Here is a 12522-nt window from a genome sequence, read left to right on the forward strand (position 1 = left end):
TTCAAAGACAAAGATATTCCTAACTTTCCAACAATCTCAACATAGAATAGCAAACAATTGTTGGTTCCGATTGTCACCACCCATTGAACAAACTGCTCCGTCGTGGTGTTCCACCAAGACCAAAATTCAGTAATTGAATGGGTGGGGAGGCATAAACTCAGAGAACTATTGGACCAAGCATCTCTTATAGGTGGACATTGCATAAGACGGTAAGGGATTGTTTCGTCCTCTTCTTGGCAACGGAGACACAGTGCCGGTGTTGCAGGAAATCTCCGGTAAATCTGGGCTAGAACCGGAAGCCGACCATGGAGACACTTCCAAATAAACAGTTTAATTTTGTGAGGGAGCTTCATCTTCCAAAGGTTGATACAGGGGGCTTTTTACTGCATATGGGTTGAACATAGTTCAAGCGGAGGGTGTAAGAATAGGTATGTCACTCTATAGCCTAATATTGTATCATACTTCTTTTGTTTGTTCAGTGTCCATTGGAGTGTGTCATCTCCACCTTCAATTTTCAAAGATAGAATTCTAGTTAAAATATCACTTGAAAAGATCTCTATAATTAACGGTTGATTCTAAATTCTTTCTTCAATAATCAGGTCTTTTACTCTGGGAGCAACAATGGCCGAGTGTTGAACATTTATTGGCACAGTGAATGGATATGGGGGAGGCAGCCATAGGTCATCAAACGTACGAATGTTTATACCGTTATCTATTCTCCGGCTAAGTCCCTTCTCCACCACATTTCTACCTTGCAAAACACTTCTCTATCCCCAAGAAGAGAGTGTTCCAGGTTCTGCATTTAGAATATTTCTGTTTCTGAAATATTTACCTTTGTAAATTCTGACCAGTAGAGAATTAGAATGTGTTGCTATTCTTCAATACTATTTTTCTAACAGAGCAAGGTTTTGAGCTTTAAGGTCTTTAAAACCAAGACCTCCTTCCTTTTTTGGGCGGGTCATAGTGTCCCAGCTGATCCAGGTCAGTCGCCTTTCATTTCTTTTTTGACCCCACCAGAACTGAGTCAGTAAGGAGTGAATATCAGAGATTAGACTGTCTGGTAATTTGAAGCAGGAGAGAGTATAAATCGGGATGGCCTCCCCAATTGTCTTTAATAAAACTAATCTTTTCCCAGTAGACAATAGATTACGCTTCCAACCTTGAATTCTTTTATGTACCTTCTCCTTAACCATGTTAAAAGTGACTTTCTTTGATCTATTAACAACAGATGGCAGCCCAAGATATTTATCTTGAGCTCCTATGTGTGAAATGTTTAAGGAGACAGTCAGACAAGCACGAGAGTCAAGAGGAGTGTTATGACTGAAAAAAATTGTAAATTTGCCAAGATTAACTTTCTTACCGCTGAAGCACTCGTAGATAATAAATCAAGGATATTTTCACAAGAGGGCTGCTACACATACAAGTCTTTTTGGCTTACAAGTCTTACAAGTTGGCACAATTCCAACAAAACACACGCATTACACTCCCACATTCAAGAGTAAATAAATGCACGTTATTCAACCACTTCCTGTTTCAAAAGCGCACTACTCACCATGCATTATGAACGACTCTTCTTCTTCTTCCTCCATGAAAACGAGTTTCTTGCCAAATTTGAAGATAATGGAACTTCAGAAATACACCCAAACGATTACAGAAATACACCCAAAACGATTACAGAAATTCACCCAAACGATTACAGAAATTCACCCAAATGATTACAGAAATTCACCCAAACGATTATAGAAATACACCCAAAAGATTACAGAAATACACCCAAAGAATTACAAAACTACACCCAAAGGATTTAAGAAATACACCCAAAATTCGTTGAAGTACACCTTATGCATAATTCATAACTCTTTCTCTTTCTCCTCCTCATCTTCTGCTGCTTCTTCTTCTTCTTCAAAAACGATTTCAGAGCTTGATGTCAAAAAACAATGGAAATCGAGAATAACGAAGAAAGAAAACAGAGAGAAAAGCACGTAAATGAAGAAGGAGAAAAAGAAGGCAAGAAACGAAAGAAAAGAAGAAGAAGAAGAGGAAGAGGAAGAAGAACGTACAGCAAGAAGAAGAAGAAGAAGGTGCAGTGAAAACGTGCAGTATGGTTCGAAGTGCGTTAATATAAATGACTTGTATAAAAAAACGCTTGTATGTGGAGAATTATTCTTTCCACAAACAGTTGAATTAGCCTTACAAAAAAGAATAGAGCCGTCCGCAAATAGAAGATGATTGACCTTAGGACAATGCCTGTTAATATGAATGTCCTCAATGAGACTGTTTTGTTCTGCCTTGTGTAGCAAGAAAGAGAGACCTTCTGCACAAAATAAAAAAAGATAGGGAGAAAGAGTATCTCCTTGGAGGAGACCTCTTTGTGGTTTGAAAAAATCATAGGGTTGTCCTTCCACAATCACAGAATAAGAAACAGTCGTCACTAATTCAAGAATCCAAATAATCCAAAGGGGATCAAATCCTATTTTCTCCAACATAAACCACAAAAAGTTCCACTCTACTCTACGTAGGCCTTACTCATATCCAATTTGAGGGTCATCTCATGTTCCAGACCTTGTTTATTGTTCTTGAGGTAATGCATACATTCATGGGCAATTAAGATATTATAAGAGATCAGTCGGCCTTTAATAAAAGCACTCTGAGAAGGGCTAATAAGTTTATGCATCATTCTTTGAAATCTGTGAACTATAACTTTAGAAATAATTTTATAAACTATAGAAGAAAGGCTAATTGGTCTCACCTGGGACATATCTTTAGCATCTGAGACTTTTGGGATCAAACAAATTTGTGTGTGGTTGAAACTTTTCAATATGTGACCTCCCGTAAAGAACCCGTTAATTGCCCGAAATACATCACCACTGACGATGTCCCAGTAATGTTGAAAGAATTTAGCTGTTATCCCATCATCTCCTGGGGCACTTTGAGGGTGAACACTGAAAGTAGCCCGTTTGACTTCCTCTATAGTAACTGGACGTCTAAGCCTTCGGTTCATAGAAGCTGTAACCTTAGGCTTGAAGTTAGTGAATAGTGGGCTTGGATCATTGTGACAAGAGGAGAAAAAAATATATCTAAAATAAGATTCAACCACTGCCACTATATCAGCATTTGAAGAAAGTAATTCGCCATGGTTTCCGGTCAAGTGCCATATTTTATTCCGACGAGTGCGGTTACAAAATTTCTGGTGAAAGTAACTAGTATTTTGATCTTTCGCTTGAAGCCATCTAACCCTAGACTTCTCCTTCCAATATAATTCTTCATTATGGAGAGCCTTTTTCTAGTTTGCTTTCTAAATATGAGATGATATTACCTCTATGGACCCCTGCTGTTCGAAACTCCTCTAATTGAGATTGAAGAGAATCAATTTTCTCTTTAGAGTTCGTTCTATTAGACTGCTGCCATAAGACAAGACTGTGTCGACACTTCTTAAATTTTTGAAATAAAATAAATATGGGGCTGCCTTCTATTCTCTCCCTTCATATCTCATTCACAATCTGTCTTACCTCATCATTAGAACACTACCGTTCTTGAAATTTGAATTGCCGTTTAGTTCTCTCTGTTATCAAGCTTAAATAAGTGAGAAGAGGAGCATGATCAGAACCTGATTCAGAAAGCCGAATAATAGTAGTATTAGGAAATAGTTTCTGCCACTCAGAACCAACCAGCACACGGTCAAGCCATTCCTAAATTAAATATGGACTAGAGTACTAGACCTCTGATTTGACCATGTAAATGGTTTGCCTATCATTCTAATATCCATTAGAGAGCTGTCATCAATAAATGAATTAAAGGCTTCAATAGAAGCTGTTGACTTCACTCTCCCACCCACTTTTTTGTTGTAGTTAGAAATAGCATTAAAATCACCCTTGATTATCACTCGTCCTTGAAATGCTTGAATAATAGGTTGAAGAGCCTCATACTGTACCTGCATATCTTGATCATGAGAGGTCAAATGAACTCCAATAATACCCCAAGAAACATTAGTGCCCACTTCCACCATTGAGGCCACAATGTAAAAGTTGTCATAACTAATAATCTGAACATTGCATTTCTCTTTCCATGCCAAAGCAGGGCCACCGGCAACTCCTGATGGATCCACAATGAACCGATCTTTGAAACCACAAGATTTAAGCTTTGCTTCCACTTGTCGAGGTTGGTTTTTGGTTTCACAAGAAAAACAACTTCGAAAGAGTGGAATTTACAAATTCCTTTTAAATTGTGGATTGTCAGGGGTCTCTCAAAATCTCGACAATTCCAAACTAGTAGCTTTATGACTTTATGGGTGTCATTTGAAGGCTGACACCCTCTACCGTCGCAGCATCATCATTAGAGTACTTCTCAAGATAGATTTTTTTCCTATTTTAGACACTCATAGTAAAAACACGAAGACTTTGGATAAAATTAGAATATAGATAAGATAATAAATTTAGATTTAGATAAGATAATAGATTTAGATTTAGAAAAAAAGTGATATATGTTAAAATTAGAATATAGATAAGATAATAAATTTAGATTTAGATTTAGAAAAAAAATGATATACGTTGGACGAGATTAATTAAAAGAAAGAAAGAAGAACTTAATAGAGTGGCTATAAAAATTCTTGGAGAGCAAATTAGGAACACTATTAAGAGAACTAAAAGTGGCATGATTATCTAAAAAAGGGCACAAAGATTTCTTATTGTTGTTCTAATTTAAAAATAAGGAAATACATAACTTGAGAACAAAGATACATTTAAAAAAAAACTTATGGCTCTTGTTTTATTATTTCTTCATAGAATTCTAAAATTAAAAAAAGATAATTTAGGAAAGAAAATTGGAAGAATAACGAAAACTCGAACAGGTTATAGTAAACATTTCCTCTAGTCAACAAAAGTAGAAGACTTACGAAAGTTAGGCACATCAAATAATTGACTTAAAATATCTTAAATTAAATATTGCAAACTTGTTGCAATTTTTTAAGCCAACTTATTCCCAACTCCAAATTTTGCTGACCATATTTTACTTCCGTTTCAGTTTATGAAATCTTTATTTAGTCAATCATGAACCTCTTCTATAATTTTTTTTGAAAAAAAAAAAACTACAGTACAAAATATAAAATAAGTAAAAATTTCTATATATCCAAATAAAATTATTAAGAATTTTGAATTTAATATAGTATATTTGTTATAAGGTAGATTCTATATAAGATAAAATTTTAAACGTCTATTATTTTTTAAAAGATATATTTTTCTGGAAAAAAAAAAAACTGATTTTATTCATCTGATAAGTTTGACGGTGCCAGTAATACTCGCGGACTCACCGTACACGGAAGGTTTTGGAAATATTCAAAAGTGTAATTAAAGTCTATTGATATTCATTTATATAATCTTTTGATGTTGAAATATAGATATCTTATCTTCTTGTAACATTGAAATAGTTCCAATAATAACTGTTTTCTGAAGTAGAATTTAAAATTTAAATTAAAAAAGTAAAAGATACTTTAGAGTTTAGAGTGAGTATATATAACTTGACATTTGACCCTTAAAATCTTTTTTATGAATAATGTTAGATAACTAATTGTTTTTAATTAATATTAGTTTATTTTTTAAAAATTATTTTGTTTATTTTAAAATATAAATTTTAAATAATAAATATTTATTTTTAAATTTTAAATTATAAACTTAAATACTAAAGGTAATTAAAATTTTTTAACTAAAATAATTTTTTATATATTTTTTTATATGTATGTCACTAGCAAAAAGCTTTATTTTTTATGATAAAAATTCATATACAATTATTTTTATGTGAAATTAATAATTAAAAAGTTTGTTTAGAAATTTTAATGAGATGGAATTAAATTGAATTCTAGCAAGAATTGATTTGCAATTCAATTCTAACACTAATTTTTAAATTTGGAAAAAAAATAAATAGAAAAAAAATGGTTGAAGTATATGTAATATTACTATGCTACCCCAATAAGAGAGAAGAAAAAAAGAAAAAGAGAAATGGATATATTTAAAAAATCAAATTATGTTAGAATTAATTTAGATATTTTAATTTAAAATTCAAATTTTATTAGGTTAGATTTACAAATCAGATCTATATTGGTTTGATTTATTTTTTAACTTGATGAGAATTAAAATTCTCAAAAGAGTTTAAATTTATATATTTCTTTATATTCCAAACAAAAAAAAAAAGAATTCATTTCTCAAGAGAATTCTAATTCTATACTTTTCAAACACATTCTAAGAGTCGTTAGATAATAAATTAGTTAAATATGTCAAATTATCATAACAATTCTCAATAAATAATTTTATATAAAGATAACTGTACGTGAATTTTCGTTTTTTTATATATTCTTTTCATGAGAATATACATCCACTTGTAACTGTAAAGTGTGTTTCATATAAGAGTCCTGCTAGGGAGCTAATGGACTATTTGTATAAGGTGTATAATGAGCTATTGAGTTACAAAATAAACATCCCTCATATTATCTAGAATAACAATCCGAGTATTAGGAATAATAAACATATTCTCAAAAACTTAAACTGATTTTTGGGTTCACCAAGGATTAAACTCTTGACCTTTCAGATCTAAAGCTTTAATACCATGTCATAATACCACTAATCCCAAAAAGATTCAGTTAATGAGAAAAGGTAACACTAATGATTATATCTCTAATACTCCCTAAACATCCATTATACACATTGTACAAATATTTCATTGACTTCTCATACTTTTCCTTCATATAATTAATCTCCATCATTGGTTGATACGGAATTTATTCTTGCCCAATTATGTTAACTTTTTTCTTTTTTTTCATTTGACAAATCCAAATTTGAACATTTAAGAATGTTTCCATAACAAAAATATAATAGCAGCTAAAATTAGAGGACATAAACGTGGATCCTTCTCTAATTAATAAATAGAAAACTAAAAGAAGTATGGGAAATGAAACCAATAAACAAAATTAAAATGAAAAAAAAAAAACTGCAAAAAGGTGAAACCCCAATCATTAACAAATAAAAATGTTTAAATTAAGGAGATCACTTTAATAAAGACACTAAAAATGTCTTTTTTTAAAGACGTTCACACATGTCATTTTATTATTGAATATCTTTATTAAACTTAGGGGTGTCCATGGATCGGATCGTATCCGCAGATCCGCGGTAAATATCCGCATCCGATCCGAAAATTGCGGATACGATCCGTTCCGCAAATTGATCGGATCGGATCGCAGATATCTGCTCTACATCCGCATATTCGATCCGCAGATCCGCACTATAATAATTAAAAAATAAATAAATATATATATGTTTGGTATTATATTTACTTGTTTGTATGTTTTAGTTAGTAATTATTATTCATATATTGTATTATTTTATTTTTGTTATTTAGAGAGAGTTTGATTAAAAATATTTTAGGAATAAATAAGTTTAAAAGTATGAAAGAAATATTTTTATCGAATTCTTTTACATAGAAATACGATTAAAAAGAGAAGGTTTAATTATGCGGATATATCCGATATCCGATCCGATCCGATCTGCAAATGTGCGGATCGGATCGGATCGGATCCGGCACTAAAAAGTGCGGATATCATATCCGATCCGATCCGATGGAAATTGTGCGGATCGGATCGAATTTTTGGCCATATCCGATTCGATCCGATCCGCGGACACCCCTAATTAAACTGGTTAATAATTTATTTTTTATTATAAACCAGAACAAAATCAATTTATTATAATAACAATAATAAACCCAATTGTCTGCATTATAATTATTAAACCCGATTTGATCTGATCAAATTATACCATCTAAATCGAATATCTTTAAATTTTTTGATAACAAGACAATTATATCCCTAACTTTTTGTTTTTCGGACATTTAAATCCCTACAAAAAATTAGATTTATTGTTATTGTTATAAAAAAAATTCGATTTTATTCTAATTTGTTAAAATATTCAAAAATAACCGATTTATTAATACGTCGAATAATAATATGATACGTAAATGTCTTTATAAAAAAAACTTTTACGCATCTTTACGAGAGCACCCCTAAAATTAAAGTTATAAGAAGCTTATTATTCGCAAATGCAACGATGCTATATCTTATATGAAAGGGGGGAATTCAATTCGATGCCATATATATATAATTAAATATTCATGCTTCAACGCTGCATTAGAGGCTTTTATTTGATTTGGTGGTTGCATATTTTGCGTTCATGGTGGGATATATTGACAAAAATGAAAAAAAAAAAAAAAGTGTAAAGAATCTGATACATGATTGGAAAATTATTATTGGTGGGGTTGTAAGTAGCTAGTGCTAGATTGCTAGACTGCTAGTGGCTGAGCTATTAATTCAGAAATTGAGATTGGTTCACTATTTTTTTTTTATTTAAATTGTTTTAAAAATAATACTTTTACATATGATCATTGTGTTGATAGTGAAATTAATCTTTGAACAAGTTTGTTTCAATTTATCAATTGTCTCAAATTAATTTTTAAAAAATTTACAATTATGTATCAGATTGATACTTTCATCAATTAAATAATGATACTAAATATAATTATTCCGTGATACATCATTATTTAATTAATAAAAAAATTAATTTAATTTATTATTATATTTTTTTAAGATTAATTTAATATGTTAACTTTTCAAAAACTAAATTGACGAAATTTTTAGAACCATTTTGACTATAACATATTTGTTGCTACCAATTCTATATATGTATTTAATTAAATACTAGAATAAATGTTAAAATTGATTTTAAAAAATTTTAGATCGAATACTTTGGTCTTCAATAAATTTCTATTTTTTAGAGGTCTTTAAAATAAAATTATTCTTGTCGAACAAATTGATCCCACATATTTTAAAAAGAATCTAATTTATCTAGTTATCTTATAATAAGATTTGTCAAAGATTTACTTATTCCTGTTTAAAAATTTAATTAAAAGCTACAAAAAAAAATTAATTTGTTCGAAGAAAATAATTCTCAAAATTTTTGTAAAAATAAAAATTTATTAGAAATTAAAAATTTCGGTCAAAATTTTTCTAAGACCAATTTAGATGTTGACTAATATGGACATATTAAATGTCTATTAGTGAGTGATGTAAAAAGTAATATAATTTGGTGTAGTGAAGGGGTCAAGGGTGTTTTATTTTGTGGTCCAAGATGAGAATAGAGATAAATAAAGGTGCTGAAATTGATATAAAACACATGGACCAATAATTATAAGATACAAACAAATATATAACTTATGGAATGTTTTAGTAGAGGATGTAGTATTCACTACCTTAACTCTTAAGTTTGAAAAACTATAATAAGCTTTCAAACATTCACATTACAATAAGCATTCACACTACAATAAGCTTTCATGCATTGAATTTTGCAGCTTTGTTACTTGTATCCCTCATGGAACATTTCTTTAATAAATAATGTAGTCATAACAAAGTAACAAACCATATGCTTTTTTTATCTTTGAATAAAGTATCGTTTTTGTCCCAACGTTTGGGGTAAGTTCTATTTGTATTCCTAACGTTTAAATCGTTCTATTTGTATTCTTAACGTTTATAAAAGTGATTCAATGTTATCCTACTATCAATTATACTAACAAATCAGATTATATTTTTCAATTATTCTCACTTGGATGTATTTATTCTCAATTAGGTCTCACTTGGATGTGATCGATTTTAATATTATACCTACTATTTGTGTTTAAATTCAATTATGTCCTTAGAAAAGTGAATTATATAAATGTTGTAGGAATTAGTTTTAACATTTGATGAGCTATTTTTCGGAGTAGATTATCGATTCTATCCCAAACATTTATATTCTAACTTCAAGAAGAGGTTTTTAAAACTCAAACTAAAGCGTTTATGATGTGTAATTGACGGTAGGATAACATTGAATCACTTTTACAAACGTTAGGGATACAAATAGAACGATTTAAACGTTAGGGACACAAATAAAATTTACCCTAAACATTGGTGACAAAAACGATACTTTCCTCTTTATTTTTTCATGTGTTCACTTTGATAAACTAGAATCAATTAAAGAACTTGATTCTTGAGTTATTGGCATACATATACTATGCTAGTTTTTTTTTTCCTTCCTCAATTTTAAAGTGGTGATCAAGAAATTATATTGAGCTAACTTTTTTTCCTACAATTTTCTGCTAGAAAATATATGCTTTAATTTGCTCTTTGTTTAAAATTTCATATAAATAAATAGAAATAAATCGAAACATGATAAATATCATTATTGCCCATTTGCATCAAAGTAAATATTAGAGATCTATAATTATTCATGCATATATTTTTATTGGTTTAAATGTTTAAAATAAGCAATTTCATAACATAATATTAAAGTTTCTATGACAAAAAATCTGAAATTTAATAATTATTAACTTGTTATCCAAAAATAAATATATTTAATATAAACAAATAAAAAATAAAAAGAAAAAAAGAAACTATGCATTTTGTTTTGGCACACCATTAGTGTTTCCTTCATTCACAACTATGATTTATAAGGTTGTAATTTCTAGCTTTTTTTTTTTCATTTTTTTTTCGGCAAGTAATATATTTCTATAAATATTTAATAAATTTAAACACATAATATTGAAAAGGTTAAACAAAAATTTTAAGTTTCTAAAAAACGAAAGTAGTAAACATTAAACAATATACATTAAAAAAAAAAAGAATTTCTTAAACTTCTTCCCCTGTGAGTAGGATCTACTACCTAAAAGGTTGACCAACATTTATTGAGGAATATATCGTTTACTACTTCCAAAGAAAGAAACATGTCTATTTAAAGAATTTTTGAACGAGGAATGATACATTTATGTTTTTTTTTACACCATATTAAAAGTAATTGATAAGAAATGAGAGAAGATAAAAAAAATTAGTCGTTTATACCATAAAAAAATGTAAAAAAATATATAAACAAAATAGTATAAACATTATTTCTATTTCTATTATTTCTATGAATAATCTATATTCCGACTCATGTTGACAAGCTCTCTTAAAAGGTATCAACTCTTTTCTTACCGTATGAGTCATTCTCAAGAGGGAATCTTTCCCGCAATGAACTTTTATACACGGCAAGTAGTTTTTAAGCGAAAATATTTGGTAACCAAAGAAAATCAGCCAAAAATAATCATAATTTGTCTTATTTAATATTTATTAATTGTTACAATAATTAATTAATATTAAATAAGACAAATTCTGCCTGTTTTTTTTGTCTACTTAACATTACCCGTTTTTAAGTATAGGTTGATATAATGATATTGAATTTTCGGATTCTCCTCTAGAAGATGTTTGTCATTAGAATGAAAATGTGTATATATGTGATGCATTCATCCACCAAAAGAATCAGCATGCTAATTTGACTTTGCTTTACGGAAAGGAAGAGAGCTGATAATATACAAAAATATTATTTATATATTAAAATTAGTTATTAAAATCACTTATCAAATAATTTATTAATATATTTATATAATTTAATTTATTTTTAATATTTAATATGTATTATATATTAGTAATTGATTTTAATCCTTAATTTTAATGTATACATACATAGCATATAGCATAGTTGGATAACATATTACGGGTTCTTTCTGTTCGTCAATTCTTATTATGCTTCCCATGTTAAAAACCCGGTACTCCCGTAGCAACTAGCAATGCCATGTAGTTTTTTAATATTATTATGATTTAAATAAGTCGTTGATAATTATGAAATATAATTTCTAATGTTGGTCCACATCGGCAATTAACTTTCGGAGAAAACTAATGACAAAGAGGTATTTTATAGTCTATAACTCAAATGGCATAGTCTCTCCATACTCAATTAAGAGATTAAGAGATTGCGAGTTCGAATCTCCTATTTTTGGTAAAAAAAAAATGTCTTTTATAAAAATAAAAACTTATTTAAGTTTATTATTATTTTAAAAGTAGTTCTTCGCTTAATAGATCATATTTAATGATTTTTGTAAGACGAAGGAAAAACTAACCTACCACATCGAGAAGAAGTGAAAAGATAGTAAGATATTTTTAAATTTCGAAAGATATTATTTTAATTAAATTTATCTTTTAAAAATTTTAATTTAGTTACATTAGTTAAATTTTAGTTATATTAGTTTTTTTGTCATTTTTAAAAATAAAAATTTACTAACATAATAAATTTATACAATTAAATCAAATTAAAATTTTAAATTAAAAGAATTTTAAAACATTAAAATACTTCAATTTAAAATTAATTTAATTTCATTTCATAAATATCATATTAACAATCAATTAAAATTTTTAAGTATATATTATAATATCATTTAACATACCATATAAATAAACTTTGACTATGAAAAAAAAATAACAGAAAAATTAATTTGACCAATTTAAAATTTTTAAAAATAAATTTAATTAAAAAACTTTCAAAAACCAATTTAAAGTAGTAATACGTGCATATATAGTTATAATATGATGATGATATCATTCCACCGCGTATAGGACTTCTTTTTTTTTTTAATTTTGGATTAACG

The sequence above is a fragment of the Arachis ipaensis genome, chromosome B3 (genome assembly GCF_059453495.1).
Source record: "Arachis ipaensis isolate K30076 ecotype BB chromosome B3, ASM5945349v1, whole genome shotgun sequence".
In the NCBI taxonomy this organism is placed as follows: domain Eukaryota; kingdom Viridiplantae; phylum Streptophyta; class Magnoliopsida; order Fabales; family Fabaceae; genus Arachis; species Arachis ipaensis.